This window comes from Cryptomeria japonica, chromosome 4, assembly GCF_030272615.1.
Source record: "Cryptomeria japonica chromosome 4, Sugi_1.0, whole genome shotgun sequence".
Lineage (NCBI taxonomy): Eukaryota > Viridiplantae > Streptophyta > Pinopsida > Cupressales > Cupressaceae > Cryptomeria > Cryptomeria japonica.
Genome location: NC_081408.1, coordinates 460,838,581 through 460,855,671, shown reverse-complemented (window position 1 = coordinate 460,855,671; position 17,091 = coordinate 460,838,581). Strand labels below are relative to the sequence as shown.

General features: G+C 36.5%; 1 protein-coding gene across 2 annotated transcripts in view; it reads right to left on the bottom strand.

Annotated features, from left to right (window-relative positions):
• Window positions 1-16,926, bottom strand: part of LOC131077359 (structural maintenance of chromosomes protein 6A) — a 41,620-nt gene extending 24,694 nt beyond the window's left edge. Inside the window, exon 1 of one of the 2 annotated variants that reach the window (XM_058014844.2) lies at window positions 16,466-16,926. The gene's annotated coding sequence lies outside the window, so the exon portion shown is untranslated. The remainder of the gene's footprint in view (window positions 1-16,465) is intronic. The other variant, XM_059219879.1, reaches the window with a different exon arrangement.
• Between the last annotated feature and the right edge of the window lie 165 nt (window positions 16,927-17,091).

Genomic DNA, 17,091 nt, shown 5'->3' with positions numbered 1-17,091 from the left:
TCTGGGGTTGAAGTTAAATCCTGATGTACTTCTACCAACAATGATGAGAACATTGTTGTCCATAAGTTTGCAAAATTTGAAGATAAGTTAGCAAAGGAAGTATGGACCAGTGATGAAGAAGATTGGTCTAACACAATTAGGCTTTAATAGAACGACACCATGGGATCTAGGGAGAAAGAATCACTTCTTGTTACGGGTGAAGGTTGAAAGAATCACAACCCTCCTTTATCACTTTTTGATTTGATACAATTCTATTATATTTTTTGGTTGAGCTATTGAAAATAATTGAATGAATATTATAAAAGAATAAATAATGGACCCACATACACACTTGGAGAATATAATTCAAAAGGCATTATTTATTTTTATTTTTATTTTTATTTTCCCATTCCCAATTATGGCACATGTTGTAGGAGGAATTAGAAGCTTCTAGAGGAATCTTCAATACCTTGCATGTAACTCCCCCACTAGAATATTAATCAATTTTGTATGGGTCCAATATTGGAAAAGAATCTCATTCTTAATTAATTTCTCTAGATAGTGGAATTAAGGGATTTTTCCTATATATTGTATGCAAGTTTTCAAAAGAGGGGGTTGGTTATGCTTTGAAGAAAGTTTTCTCAAATAGTTTGTTTTTAGTAGTCATATTTTTCAATTTTGGAGAATAGTTAAGTTTGTTTTGAAGAATTTTTCCAAGCTTGCAAGGAAGGATCAAGGAAGGCTAGCTAGGCTTGAAGATTTGGAGAGAATTCGACATCAAAAGTCTTTTCCAGGTTCCCTCTCTTTTCGTATTTGATATTTCTTTATGTAAATTTTTATATTTTTTAAAGGAAATATCTCCTCCTAAATTCTTTAGTTGAATATAGCTTTCTGAAAGTAATCATTTATTAATTGTTAGATAGAAAGGAAATCTATTTTTCATTAAAGAAATGCATTGATAAAAATTTCTTTTCTTTTTAAAATACAAATGCAGATTTCTCTTTTATTTGTTAACCTATTTATTTAATCTATTTAAAAGAAAGAAATCAGATTCTGCTTTTTCTGGTTTTTTTTAAATCTAGAGAAGATCTTGAATCAAAAAAAAGAGGAAAATAAATCATGCTTTTTCAACATCTCTATTCTTTTTTTTGAAAATCTTAAATTCTTTTCTCTGTAAATAATCCTTTTCTTTCTATGCTTATAATCATTTGTATTTAGGAATCTCGCTATGTGAAATAGTATATCAAATATGATTTCTTCTCAATGGTGTTGTATAAAATCCCTATGGGAAATATTATCTTGTTATTTAATTAATTTCAGAAATCTCTCTTTTGAATATCAATTTCCTGGAAATCTCATCAAAAAATTTTATTATCTCAACATAAGACAGATTTGTTGAATATGATCTCTATAAAAAATAAAAAATTATACATGTACCTATCTCTGAGGAGATTTAGCTCTCTGTTGTATTGCCGCCTCGAATTCAAGCATAGTGTATTTCCTTGGGCTCATGAGAGATCATCTGAAATAAATTTCCTTTATTATCTTCCATCACTGTGAATAGATTCTTTTTTTTTTTTTATAATAACATTGTTATATATATATATATATATATATACCTCTTAGATTATTAAATAAACCTGAATAAGACCATATATATATATATATATATTGCGAATTTTAAACTTAATGCAAAAAATATATTTAAGTTAATGCGCAGCAGTTTCGAAAAATGTTTCATCGCATAATACCGGTCAACGCAAGGGGGGCGGGTTATTACACCGTCGGGGAGTGGTACTCTCCACTACCCCCTGCGGTCACTATTACGGCAGTGGCAGCAGAGGGAGTGGAGGGGACCACGGCTGTCCCCTCATCACTACGGGCATGTACCCGCAAGTCCGCAGTGATGATGGGACCCGTGGGCTCCACTCCCACTTGGCTTTTAAAAGCCACTACAAAAATTCAAACTCATGGCAAATTTGGATTTTGTTAACCTTTTTTTTTAATCCAAATTTTAGTTTAATAAAAATTTAACTTAGGTAGATTTGAAATTTAATCATCCTTAGTAAATTTATAATTAATTTATCTTTAGCAAATTTATAATTGTAAATTAAATTATATCAAATTTTATAATTAGAATTTTTCAAACTATTTAAGATTCATTGGGTCACTTAGTTGGCATTTAGACTCATTAAAAGCAATTAATTCATATTAATATGATTTGAACCAAATGTCTAAGCTAATTGCTATTTTTGGGACCAATGACTCTATAAGTGATTATTCTCATGGTAGAAATAAAACATTGCTTAACCTTCCATGTAACCTACACTATTCTTGCATCATGCAAATTACTTTACATTATTTGCATTTATTGATGACAAAGTTACATTCTCTTCATCTTCATGCAAGTTACACGTTTGATTATTAATATGCAAGTTTCATAATTGTCATTATTATGCAAGTTATATTTCAAGTTTTGAATATTAAATAATTTAGTTATGGTTTTATTCCACGTGATTCATCAAGTAGTTATTTCAATTAATTAAGCCTTGCAATGTCTAATTATGCACGTTCAATTCATAATTGCTTTCAAGCATGATGTTTTTCATAGCTTCTTAGTTAAGAAAACTAAATAAAAGAAGTTGGAAAACCAAAACCTAGGAGCGTTCGGTATTTACGATGCCTCTGGGTCACGCTTACGGATAATGTCGTCGTGTTGAACTACTGCACTTAACGCCTAATAAAGCTGCATCAACGACGTCTATGGCATCGTCCCTATAAATCGTCGGGGAGTAATAAGGGAAATCCAAGGGGCAGGTAATCCCCCTTGAATCGATAATCTAATAAGATAATCCTTAAATGATTTTACATCCGCTGAGTTAAACCATAGTAAACCCCCTTTAAGGTTGATTGAGTGAAATGCTTTTATGAAATTGATTTAATCTTGAAGAGTTGTTGACGATTGACAATTTGGTCAAGGGTGACGCTTATGATAGGTATTAGGATCTAACTATTTTAGGCCACAAGCAATAGGCCATCTTGAGCCTTTGCTTAAGTGCTACCACCGTGGGTAGCAACCGCAAAGAAACTGTCTGGGACATTGACCCTAGAAAGGGTTGTGTACCCACTAATCAGTTTACATCAAACCATAGAGTAGAAAATAGAACTACATACTTTACGCCTTGATCCCGTGCCGAAACGGGCATGTAGGCAGTCTAGGGACGGAGTTGTCCCTAATACTCAAGCGTTCATGGATGGGGTCTAGGTTTTTGGTAAGAAGAAGGATTGAGAAGAATCCTAATTTGAAAGATAAGTATAATAAAAGGAAAAAGTAATTCAATGCACACTCGGAAAGAATTCCGTATGGATTCGCTTGACTTCCCGAGGCTTTAAGCCAAATTCCAAGGCCGAATTCAAGCTTGTATTATGTTATTTTGATTTCTCCTAAGGACGGCGACCTCGGTGCACTCCTACTAGAAGAGTGTAGTACTTAGTGAGTGACTCAGGACCCGAATGGCAAATTCCAAGGCCGAATTCAAGCTTGTATTATGTTATTTTGATTTCTCCTAAGGACGGCGACCTCGGTGCACTCCTACTAGAAGGGTGTAGTACTTAGTGAGTGACTCAGGACCCGAATGGTCCCGATGAGTCTAAGTCTTTGGCTAGAGCACCTCCTATCCCTATTGGATAGATGCCTACCCCGTATGGCTAGATGCCTATCCCATATTGGATAGATGAAACCTCCTGCTCCGTATGGATAGATGCCTAACCCGTATGGTTAGATGCTCATCCCGGATGGATGAATGCCTAATCCTAATGGATGGATGCCCAGAGTATGCGATTGAATCAAACACAAATGATTAAGTAAACAAAAAAAAAAGTGGTCAAATTTTGTTGGGTTTATTAAAGTGGGTTATTAGGATTTGGAGATAATGATTGAAAAAACATGTGGAGAGGACTTCTTGAAAGTTCCATGTGTGATTCTAACATTATCCCATTTCTTCTACACAAAGAAAGCATGACATCATCTAGTGAGATAGTTAAGAGGGACGATGATGATAATTTTATATTTGGAACTAATGCCGCCTTAGTCATAAATCAACAAGTATGCAAAGAGGATATCTTCAAAGAAAACTTTTGGGAGAGCCAAGTCCTTCAAGGTCAATCAGCTATTGCGTCAGTTGAATCCAATGTTGTTCATAAGCCTAACTGGGAGAACCAATTGAAGTCTAGTGAAGACAAGATTGTTGTAGCATTATCACATTTTGATAGATCTCACATATTGATTGAAAATCACCTTTAAAAGGGTCAACTTGAGGAAGGGCAAAAGAGTTGTGAAGAGGAATCTTCTCATGCTGATTTAGAGGCAATCAAAACAGCTATGGAAACAATGAAAACAGATTATTTAAATCTACTTTCAGATCGAGAACATCTCCTTGATCTTGCTGTAATTTATTCAGATGCATTGAAAAGGAAGATGAAGTTAGCAATCTTACCTTCGAGCTTATGAATACTAAGGATTCCTTGGAGGCTTCTAAAGTAGCCCTTTAAGAAGCAGAAAATCAGATTGAGAAGATTTGTTTAGAACTCAGTTTGGCACATTCTACATAAGCCCAATCAGAAAATCAGTCTTCTATGGCAGTCCCACCCGAAGAACAACAACCTCACTCACAAATTATGGAGATTAAACAAATGAGTCAAGAAGTTAGTGAGCTCTATGAGGGTGAGATATCGCATGAAGATTTTGTTGTGACGTTTTCACACCGCCCCATTGCAAATGGGGACCCCCCACTTTTTTCTTGTTAGCGTAGTGTTTTGTTTAAGTTGTCTTTTAGCTTGGCAATAGTCGTAGTTTTTAAACTTTGTTTGTGAGAGGGGGTTTGTCTTCTCAGTCCGAGTAAGGTGTGTTGATCAATCCTTCAAGGGACTTAGAGTGTAACATCTTGTTCTTAGGGTGTGCAATCAAGTCAAGAATTTGAGATTCAAGTCCAAATCCACTGACAGACATCAAGATGAAAAATTGAGGTCAAAATGCTAAAAGTTGTAAAATCTTGCAAATGTTGACAAAAAGTTGTCAATATTGTCATTGTTGCAAAATGTTATCATAGTTGTCGAAATCGCAAGAGGATGTTGCAAAGTTGTCAAGGAGAGGTCATCATGAGGATTGATGTTTGAATTTTAATGAATGATGAAGTATTTAGAGATATCATGTCTTGACAAGGAATTCATTGTCAAGGTTGGATTTTTCGACCTTGACAGGAGAGATAAATAAAGAAAATTTGTGAAGTTCCTTAAACGAATTGAGAAAAATTGTGAAATTCCATAGACGAATGTTCAATCCATGTTGAAATATGGAATTCCTAAATTAATATTATAATCCTTGTTGGAATGGGGAATTCCAAAAACATTGAAATCCAAATTCCATGCTTAAGTGTGGAAATTCATAAAATTCATCCAATTCCTTTTTGGTATGGAACTTTTTAAGTTCAAGTGTAAGGCAAGGAAAAATGTGGATTCACATTCAAAGTTCAATTCTTTCCTCAAGAAATTCTTGGAAATTCCTTGCCTAGCATCCTTTGGGAGAATCCAGCGCAATCATGGAATTGCAACCTAGAATCCAACTCTACCAAGGTTTGGCACCCAACAATCCTTGACAGGAGAGGAAAATAAAGAAAATTTGTGAAATAAAATTCACCCAACTTCTTCTGGTTTTGTTTTAACTTTTCCAGTGAGGAATACACTTGCTTCATATTCTGGTCCCACTGATTTTGGGTACTTGAAGTAACCATGATTAACTAGCTGAATCAATCTACCCAACAGGTTGGCAGGAAACCGCTCTGATACCACTGTAATATCCCTTGGCTAATCTGACTCTGTTTCACTTATTTGAACCCCAAGGAATATTGTCAAACACTTGGCATACAATGTTTGAAGCCACTGTAGTGAATTCTTTATTTGTCTTCTTTGGGTTTGTAGGCTGCAAATGAAGTTATGGAAAGCTTCTAACAATGCAAAGTTGTTATAGAAATGATATACTAGCTGTTTTAGACCTTTACACACACATGTAATGACTGAAATTAACTAGTACAGCTAGTTGACATTAAGACAAACACTTGTCATGCATCCCAATGTATACCTACAGCCATTAGGCATTTAAGCAAACAATTGGCATGAAAGCTAAGTGGCTGATCAATGTTGAATGTTACCATGAATGTGGAATATGCAACTTATATCTCCATTAAACATATGCAACCTCCAAGTATTTCATGATATAATCATAATAGAAAATGATGCAATGAAGTAATGATTTTCTAATACAATGACCATAGATAGAAAACCTGGAATTTCAATGGCTGCCTTGATATATTGGTTTGATTCTCCTCATACGCAAAGCCCTTGTCAAATATATATAGCTATTCACCTTTCTAAATCCCCTTCTATAGAATTCAAACTACTGTAGCGTACTGTTCATGCGCACTATTCACGACACTGTTCACGGCACTGTAGCGCACTGTAGTCTCTTTCAATTTGCAAACAAACTCTGAAATAAACCCTCCAATCAGCTCAATATTGACTTCTGAATGAAGCCAACTCTCACAAGCATAATCAGATGATATTGCACACCCTCTATATGCTGTTACAATGAAGAAGCCACGCTCTCCAATGCTGACAAGCCTTGAATCCTGCAGAAACCCTTGGTATTCTACACTTCAATGCTCCAGAGAAACTTCAATCAAAAACTCCCATCACATAATGAAGTTCGATTCCTTTTGCACACTTATATTTCCTCAAGAAGTTTGAACTTCTTCAAAAAGCTCTTAATTAACATTAAAATGTTATAATATTTCATTGGCATCAATAATGTAATTAAACCTTGGGTTATGTGCTCATAAATTATTAATAAACTTGGCCCCCTTATCATGATAAATAGACCCTCATTTAAGTGCTTTATAATATAAAGTCATTTTATAACTTAATAATATAATCTCCAAATAATTAATGTTTAATTGAGCCAATTAAACATTAATATCTCCATGAATACTTTGTATTTTCAAACGTCGTCTGAACTGAGAGCTAACATGAGGAGACTGCATATGACCATACCCCCTTTACTAAAAATAGCAGGGGTCCATCTCTAACATCCCAAGACTTACTGAAAATAGGAAGTAGAGCAAATGATGTCCGAATGATGCCAAACGAAGACCAAACTGAAGCACTCTGAACACTGGAGAAGATACCAATCCTCAAAAGACCCTCTATCCAACACATTAGCCTACGAGGGTCAGGATAATAGGCTAATCTCACAAAATCCAAGTCTGCTAAAATGGGGACATTACAGTCTACCCCTCCTGAAATTGCTAATCTGACCCCATTTTAGCAGACTTGGATTTTGTGAGATTAGCCTATTATCCTGATTCTCGTAGGCTAATGTGTTGGATAGAGGGCCTTTTGAGGATTGGTATCATCTCCACTGTTCAGAGTGCTTCAGTTTGGTCTTCGTTTCGCATCATTCGGACATCATTTGCTCTACTTCCTATTTTTAGTAAGTCTTGGGATGTTAGAGATGGACCCCTGCTATTTTTAGTAAAGGGGGTATGGTCATATGTAGTCTCCTCATGTTAGCTCCCAGTTCAGACGAAGTTTGAAAATACAAAGTATTCATGGAGATATTAATGTTTAATTGGCTCAATTAAACATTAATTATTTGGAGATTATATTATTAAGTTATAAAATGACTTTATATTATAAAGCACTTAAATGAGGGTCTATTTATCATGATAAGGGGGCCAAGTTTATTAATAATTTATGAGCACACAACCCAAGGTTTAATTACATTATTGATGCCAATGAAATATTATAACATTTTAATGTTAATTAAGAGCTTTTTGAATAAGTTCGAACTTCTTGAGGAAATATAAGTGTGCAAAAGGAATCGAACTTCATTATGTGATTGGAGTTTTTGATTGAAGTTTCTCTGGAGCATTGAAGTGTAGAATACCAAGGGTTTCTGCAAGATTCAAGGCTTGTCGGCATTGGAGAGCTTGGCTTCTTCATTGTAACAGCATATAGAGGGTGTGCAATATCATCTGATTATGCTTGTGAGAGTTGGCTTCATTCAGAAGTCAATATTGTGCTGATTGGAGATTTATTTTCAGATTTATTGGCATAGCTGAGAGCATATGTATATGGCAGACTGAGAACATCATACAGAGGGTTTATTTGCTGCTACAGTGTGCGCTACAGTGCCATGAACAACGCGCATGAACAGTGCGCTACAGTGTCATGAATAGTGCACATGAACAGTGCACTACAGTAGTTTGAATTCTATAGAAGGGGATTTAGAAAGGTGAACAGCTATATATATTTGACAAGGGCTTTGCGTATGAGGAGAATCAAACCAATATATCAAGGCAGCCATTGAAATTCCAAGTTTTCTATCTATGGTCATTGTATTAGAAAATCATTACTTCATTGCATCATTTTCTATTATGATTATATCATGAAATACTTGGAGGTTGCATATGTTTAATGGAGATATAAGTTGCATATTCCACATTCATGGTAACATTCAACATTGATCAGCCACTTAGCTTTCATGCCAACTGTTTGCTTAAATGCCTAATGGCTGTAGGTATACATTGGGATGCATGACAAGTGTTTGTCTTAATGTCAACTAGTTGTACTAGTTAATTTCAGTCATTACATATGTGTGGAAAGGTCTAAAACAGCTAATATATCATTTCTATAACAACCTTGCATTGTTAGAAGCTTTCCATAACTTCATTTGCAGCCTACAAACCCAGAGAAGATAAATAAAAAATTCATAACAGCGGCTTCAAACATTGTATGCCAAGTGTTTGACAATATTCCTTGTGGTTCAAATAAGCGGAACAAGGTCAGATTAGCCAAGGGATATTACAGTGGTATCAGAGCGGTTTCCTGCCAACCTGTTGGGTAGATTGATTCAGCTAGTTAATCATGGTTACTTCAAGTACCCAGAATCAGTTGGACCAGAATAGGAAGCAAGTGTATTCCTCATTGGAAAAGTTAAAACAAAACCAGAGGAAGCTGGATGAATTGATTTCACACCCTGCAAAACTTGATAGAATTGCTCGGTATATGACATCTATTTTTAAGGATAAAAAGGTGAAACTTGAAGAGAATTTGGTGATTATTGGCACTCAAGAAGTTGTTAACAGTCATGATAACAAGTCTGATTTTCATGACAACAGCGTTGCACTTGAGCGTAATGATGATTTGAAAGTCATGGAAAGTTCAGAAAGTGTTGTGGGAGTGACCTTGAGTATTGGCACTCGTGATACTAGTGTCAAGAATGAGGATTGCATGGGAATTTTGGCTCATATGAGTTTTGATCTACATGACAGCAGTGATGAAATTTTGCATCAGCATGAGAGAGCAGCGACTACACATGTGCAAGATGCTTCTATTAAGTTGCCACATGAAGGTACTCGAGATTTGGGTACTAATGGGGTAATGTGTGATGTGGATTCATGTCATTTAGAGTCTGATTTTTCAGATCAGACCTTAGAAAACAAGTTTGAAGATTCATGCTTTGGCATAAGATCCCAGAATCATAAGTTGGATGGCCATGTAGTTACATTGGAAGTGGAAGTGTGTGAAGATATTGTCGTAACAACAACTTCTACCTTGCCAGTTGAGCCATCCTACGAGGTACATAGCAGTAATACCTTAGATATTGATGTGTGCACAATTGATTGCACACATGATGTTGTTGATCACGAGGTGAGTGATGTTGATTCGGTTTCATACCATAGTGCAGATTTGGGTGGAAAGAATGAGTCACAGGGGTATCATCATCTGGCTGGGCAGTTGGAGGTTAATGATGATATGATTGCTACAGCTTTGGAGCATTTTGATGTTGCTCGACAAATGTTGGCGACCTTTGGTTGGAGTACTCCTGAGACATATGAGCACGGTGATAGTAGCCTTTCCCTAGCAGAGTTCCATGCACTCCGAGCAGCTATTGGGATAATGAAACAGAATTACTTGCAGTTACTTGCTGATAGGGATTATCTTCTCGAGTGGGATTGCACTTGCTACGATGCACTAAAGGGAAAGGAGGAGGAGGTTGATGAGCTCACCCATGAGCTTGAGGTGACTATGGACTCATTGGAGAGCGCTCAGTCAGCCCTTTGTGAGTCACAGTCACAGGTTGAGGAACTTACCGTGGCGTTGAGTTTAGCACAGTCTTCACCATCTGTGGATACAGTTGAGTTTCCTATAGCATCACTTGGTGATGAGTTTACACCCACGGGTTGTAGTGATGGGTATGTTGAGGATGTGGTTACATCCGTCACTGATGCAGGTACAGGTGACTTAGCTGGGATGAGTACTTGGGTTGAGAGTAGTAGAGAACCACTTGTTGCATCAGGTTCTCCCGAGGTTAGTGCTTTGACAAATGATACAGATCAGATTATTGATAGCTCTTATGTGGCAATGGTGGACTCTCCAGAGAGTTGTGTGTTAGTACGTGACGTTACGCCATCCACTTCACATGGAACTCGCATAGTGTCATCTGGTTGGGAGTATGGCTCTCATGTAGATTTGTTTCCCTCTCATGGAAGCAAATCTATTACTTCATTCCATGCAGCTGATTTTGGACACCAGCTTGTTGTTTCTCAGAGTTGGAGTGATCAGCTGCAGGTCTTAGAGGATAAGGTTGACTCAGCCTTATATTGTTTTTACTGCACAGATTCATTTATTGAGTACCTTCTTGAGAGTCCTGAGTTTCGATTAGGTCCGTTTGGAGCCACCAAGGATACTTTCATCCGAGGTTCTCTCACCATTAGGCGTGGTGTGGGAGTAATTATTGATACTCTGACTACAATGCTTCCTAATAGAGATTTTGCGATTGGGTTTGCAGAGAGGGTTACCAGAGCCCCTACCCAATCAACTGTTCGGGGTCAGAGATTGGAGCCATCTCATGATTCCAGTATTGTTAGAGATGAGCCCTTGACCGAGGTTGGAGCGTTTTATCGCAACTACACAGTGAGGAGTGCTCATCACTTTTCTTTTGATCCACACGTGGAGGACTTGATGATGCATCGATGTGGATTGGCTTCAGGATTATACCATCCATTGTGGGATGGAGAGTTACCATTTTCAGTAGATGGAACTAGCAGTTGCAAGTACCCGACTCAGTTAATTGTTGGTGGCTACTTGCTCGAGCAGTGTTCAGTTTCCCATCATGTTGATGTGTATCCGGTGGAGATTGTTCTCCTATGACACAGAGGCTATCTTTGGATACATGGCTTCAGAGAGACTATGGTGACAATGGGCATGATGGTTTAGTTGGATATCACATCCATGAGGGTTTAGCAGAGGTTGTGGAGAGATGTTGCGTAGCAGATGTTTCCAGGTACTCCTATCTTCACAGTACAGATGGATGTGTGTATAGATTGCACTGGGATCCAGGTGATGACAGAGTTAGTGTTGTAGTTTGGATAGGTCTCATGGGTTGGCTTCACCACATCTCGCATGGTGAAGTGGCGATCAGTGTTGAGCAGCGAAAGTCTGAGGGAGGTTTACATGGCAGATTTCTACCCTGGATTTGGAATCCAGGTATACTATGTGGGACACTAGCGAGTATGTTGAGGGATCCTTTGTGTGCATCCGAATTCCGGTTAATGTTCCCTGGTAGGTTTCATTGCATGTACATGATGTGCATCGTTGGTAGTCTCATTTCAGGTTCTCATTTACATGATTTGTCTCAGATGCATAGTTCAATTGCGCATGTGTTAGATGATATGTTTGGCAGCTTATCTTGAGCAATTTTGGGAAGCAAACATTGTCAGTTTTTAGAGTTGCTTCCACTTGATGTTCATGTTCTTGTGACACCTGTTGTTGAGGTTGATTTAGTTTGGCAGGTCTTGTTAGTTGTGCCCTTGGTGTGGGCATTACAAGAGTTGGTTGGTAATACCAGGGACATTACACAGGTCTTCATTTGGGATCCAGGTGGAGGAGTTTCTTTGCAGTCGATATTGCTTGGGGACAAGCAATTTCAGGATGGGCAGACTGTAATGTCCCCATTTTAGCAGACTTGGATTTTGTGAGATTAGCCTATTATCCTGATCCTTGTAGGCTAATGTGTTGAATAGAGGGTCTTTTGAAGATTGGTATCATCTCCAGTGTTCAGAGTGCTTTAGTTTGGTCTTCGTTTGGCATCATTCGGACACCATTTGCTCTACTTCCTATTTTTAGTAAGTCTTGGGATGTTAGAGATGGACCCCTGCTATTTTTAGTAAAGGGGGTATGGTCATATGCAGTCTCCTCATGTTAGCTCCCAGTTCAGACGACGTTTGAAAATACAAAGTATTCATGGAGATATTAATGTTTAATTGGCTCAATTAAACATTAATTATTTGGAGATTATATTATTAAGTTATAAAATGACTTTATATTATAAAGCACTTAAATGAGGGTCTATTTATCATGATAAGGGGGCCAAGTTTATTAATAATTTATGAGCACATAACCCAAGGTTTAATTACATTATTGATGCCAATGAAATATTATAACATTTTAATGTTAATTAAGAGCTTTTTGAAGAAGTTCGAACTTCTTGAGGAAATATAAGTGTGCAAAAGGAATCGAACTTCATTATGTGATTGGAGTTTTTGATTGAAGTTTCTCTGGAGCATTGAAGTGTAGAATACCAAGGGTTTTTGCAAGATTCAAGGCTTGTCGGCATTGGAGAGCATGGCTTTGTAATGTCCCCAACTCCGCAATCTAAAGAAAACATAAAAAACAATGAATTTCAACAATTGATTTTTGGGTATGAGTAATTAGCCAGATTCACTTAAGATCATTTGTTTATCAATAAGTCAATTCCCATATTTAGTTCCTAGTGGGATCGAGAGGACTAGCTACCATAGGATGCCCGTAGCGCTTATCAGGCCCAAGGGCGGTACACTCCCCCTTGGCCCAACTGCCAGTAGACCTTTAGTCAACTACAGTGGGTGGCCTACCTGACAGAGGCCTAGTTCCTGCTATCCCTGTTGCCTAATTCCTCATCTATCCCACTGGGTTTGGATATGGAATTGTTTTATTCATTATCTTGGTAGTATCTTATATCATTCCTACTAGTCCTTAATTGCATAATGCTATTTATTCCTCAAATAGTAGTTGTAGTCTATTTATTAGTTAATTTAGCCCATGAGAATTTATTCACATTGTATACCCCTATATATATATATATATATATATATATATATATATATATATATATATATATATATATATATAATTTATTTTCATTATATTAGTCTCTATACACTTGTATTCCAACCACATCTATGTTTATACTATGTACTGAATTAATTAAACTACATATATTTGTATATTGATGATTCTAATGAACATCTACCCTGGGGTATGTAACCCTATTGATTAATAAATAAACTTATTGCAGAATTGACATTGGCGGTGGAGTGACTTACCTGGTCCCTTCTGCTCTTGACGTTCTCCTTCTCCTATCTTATCTTCTATGTGCTTCCCTTCCTATTCTCCCGTGTCCCTTCCTTCCTTTCGGCTTGCACCTTAATACCCGCGGGGAAAGTGCTTGGAGCGGATACCTCCAAGGGACGTGGCCGCTGAGGTGACTGTTTGGAGTCACCGCTCCCCGTTCCAGCCGCAACCCTCTTGGCGCCTCGGTTAAAAGACACCGCCGTTTCATATGATGCGTTTGCTTTAAGGTAAGATGCCCTTTTTGGGTATAAGTTTAATCATAAACTTTGTTAATGTAAATGCTTTATATTATATGCGATAGAATTCCAATTATATCGTATGGTGTTTTACGGAATTATTCCATAATATTTATAAAGTATTTTCTTGGATGATTTATATTTAACATCATATTTTTATGTTTGTTTAATAATATATTATATGATAAATATAATGTTATATTATGTATCAATATGATAATTTATTTTGTATATCAATATTGCATTGTATGATAAATATATTATTATATTATATTATGTGTTAATATATTATGATAAAGCTCATTTAACAGTTAACATTAATTAATTAAAAATATGATCAATATATATTAAAAACAAGGAGTCATCGCCAATTAGGTTACAATAATAATTGGAGAGTGGAAATGTTTTATTACAAAAAATGTGGGATTATGACAGGCTTCTTCATTGTAACAGCATATAGAGGGTGTGCAATATCATCTGATTATGCTTGTGAGAGTTGGCTTCATTCAGAAGTCAATATTGAGCTGATTGGAGGGTTTATTTCAGAGTTTGTTTGCAAATTGAAAGAGACTACAGTGCGCTACAATGTCGTGAACAGTGCGCATGAACAGTGCGCTATAGTGCCGTGAACGGTGCGCATGAACAGTGCGCTACAGTAGTTCGAGTTCTATGGAAGGGGATTTAGAAAGGTTGAACAGCTATATATATTTGACAAGGGATTTGCATATGAGGAGAATCAAACCAATATATCAAGGCAGCCATTGAAATTCCAGGTTTTCTATCTATGGTCATTGTATTAGAAAATCATTACTTCATTGCATCATTTTCTATTATGATTATATCATGAAATACTTGGAGGTTGCATATGTTTAATGGAGATATAAGTTGCATATTCCACATTCATGGTAACATTCAATATTGATCAGCCACTTAGCTTTCATGCCAATTGTTTGCTTAAATGCCTAATGGCTGTAGGTATACATTGGGATGCATGACAAATGTTTGTCTTAATGTCAACTAGCTGTACTAGTTAATTTCAGTCATTACATGTGTGTGTAAAGGTCCAAAACAGCTAGTATATCATTTCTATAACAACTTTGCATTGTTAGAAGCTTTCCATAACTTCATTTGCAGCCTACAAACCCAAAGAAGACAAATAAAGAATTCACTACAGCGGCTTCAAACATTGTATGCCAAGTGTTTGACAATATTCCTTGGGGTTCAAATAAGCGAAACAGGGTCAGATTAGCCAAGGGATATTACATAAGGCAAGGAAAAATGTGGATTCACATTCAAAGTTCAATTCTTTCCTCAAGAAATTCTTGGAAATTCCTTGCCTAGCATCCTTTGGGAGAATTCAGCTCAATCATGGAATTGCAACCTAGAATCCAGCTCTACCAAGGTTTGGCGCCCAACAATCCTTGACAGTAGAGGAAAATAAAGAAAATTTGTGAAGTTCCTTAGACAAATGTTCAATCCATGTTGAAATATGGAATTCCTAAATTAAGATTTTAAATCCTTGTTTGAATGGGGAATTCCAAAAACATTGAAATCCAAATTCCATGGTTAAGTGTGGAAATTCATAAAATTCATCCAATTCCTTGTTGGTATGGAACTTTCTAAGTTCAAGTGTAAAGGCAAGGAAAAACGTGGAATCACATCCAAAGTTCAATACTTTCATCAGGAAATTCTTGGAAATTCCTTGCCTAGCCCTCATCAAACTTTGCATCCTTTGGGAGAATCCAGCTCTACCAAGGTTTGGCGCCCAACAATCCAGCTCAAATATGTTCTAGACATAAAAAATCTATGTAATGTCCCTACTAGTTAGAGATCACTGTCCTGCAAAACAAATTGTTAGAATACAACAAATATATATATATATATATATAACTAATCTAATTGGCAATTAAACTGAAATTACTTAATTAACACTAATCTCAATTCTTATTTAATAAAAAGGATACGAGTGCAGTACTGGGACATGTCCTTAGGCGGTTGTGAAGCTCGCCTTCTTGGAACCCATCTTGGTTCCAAGCCATACCAGGAAATCGAAGGTTAGTTCGATTCCTGTCTTGGATGTAACTTCTTACACCCAAGTCATCCAGGAAATCGAAGGTTAATTCGATTCTTGTCTTGGATGTAATTTCTTACACCCAAGCCATCCAGGAAATCGAAGGTTAATTCGATTCCTGTCTTTCTTACACCCAAGCCATCCAAGGAAGACCATATGGTCAATTCCTTGCCTTGGATGATGCATCTCATCATCCAAGTCTACCAGAGAGGACCGGCCAGATCCGTCTCTTCTTGGATGAACTTTGTCAACCAAGCCATAACATATATGCATATCGATATTTAGTATATACTGCCTACCAGAGATTATCATAATCCCTGAATTAGACTACGGGATTTCGCCCCAATAGTCTCCATCAGATAATCACATTATCACCATTCATTGATATACCATATTTCATAACAATTCATATTATTGACATCATTTGAATTATAATTTAACATATAACATTTCGCTAAGATTATGTAACATACAACATTGTAATAACGATGAAATAATTCTGCAACATACATATTATAATATTCATGATATAATTCTACAACCTACATATTATAACATTCATGACAGAATTTTGTAACTACACATTATATATTAATAATGACAAACATTAAAACTACCAATATAATTATATGTGTGTGTGTGGCACAGACATTCACATACATATACGTACCTGTGGCGCCTCTGCTCTTTTCTTCCTATACTCTTCCTTCTGCCCACGCAACTCTCTTTTCTAACTCCCTTTTTCCTCCCTATTCTCTTTTATTTTATATTCCTTCATTAAAAATTGTCTCCACCCCCCTCCCCTAAAAGACGAATGGTCGTATTTGTTCCTTGTATGACTAGAATTCTTCTATGGCAATCGCACGTCTCCTTCGATAATCTTCATTGCTCCCCTTTCGTTTACTAATCTTTATCGTTGCCTTCCATTAAATACTTCATAGCTATGTCTGTTAAAGATATTAATCGATTTTTAGGAGGGTGACTTTATATGAGTCGGCCATATTTAATTGCTGATTAGTTAACATTTGTTTGATATGCTTCCTTGGTGGCGATAATGAATACTTGCTACTTCATGTTCGATAATCATGAAGAATTCGGTATATACAGATCGCTATTGTTGGTAGGTGTATATTTTGCTTATCGAGCCTAATCTCTTTACCGCCTAATATACCTCCTCTGAGTGTATCGTTCCCTTCCAGAATTAACTTCAATATCCATATTTGTGGTAATAATGTGTTTATATAGCAAATCGCAGCTGTTAAAATATTGATTTATATTTTCGGTTTGTTAATCAAA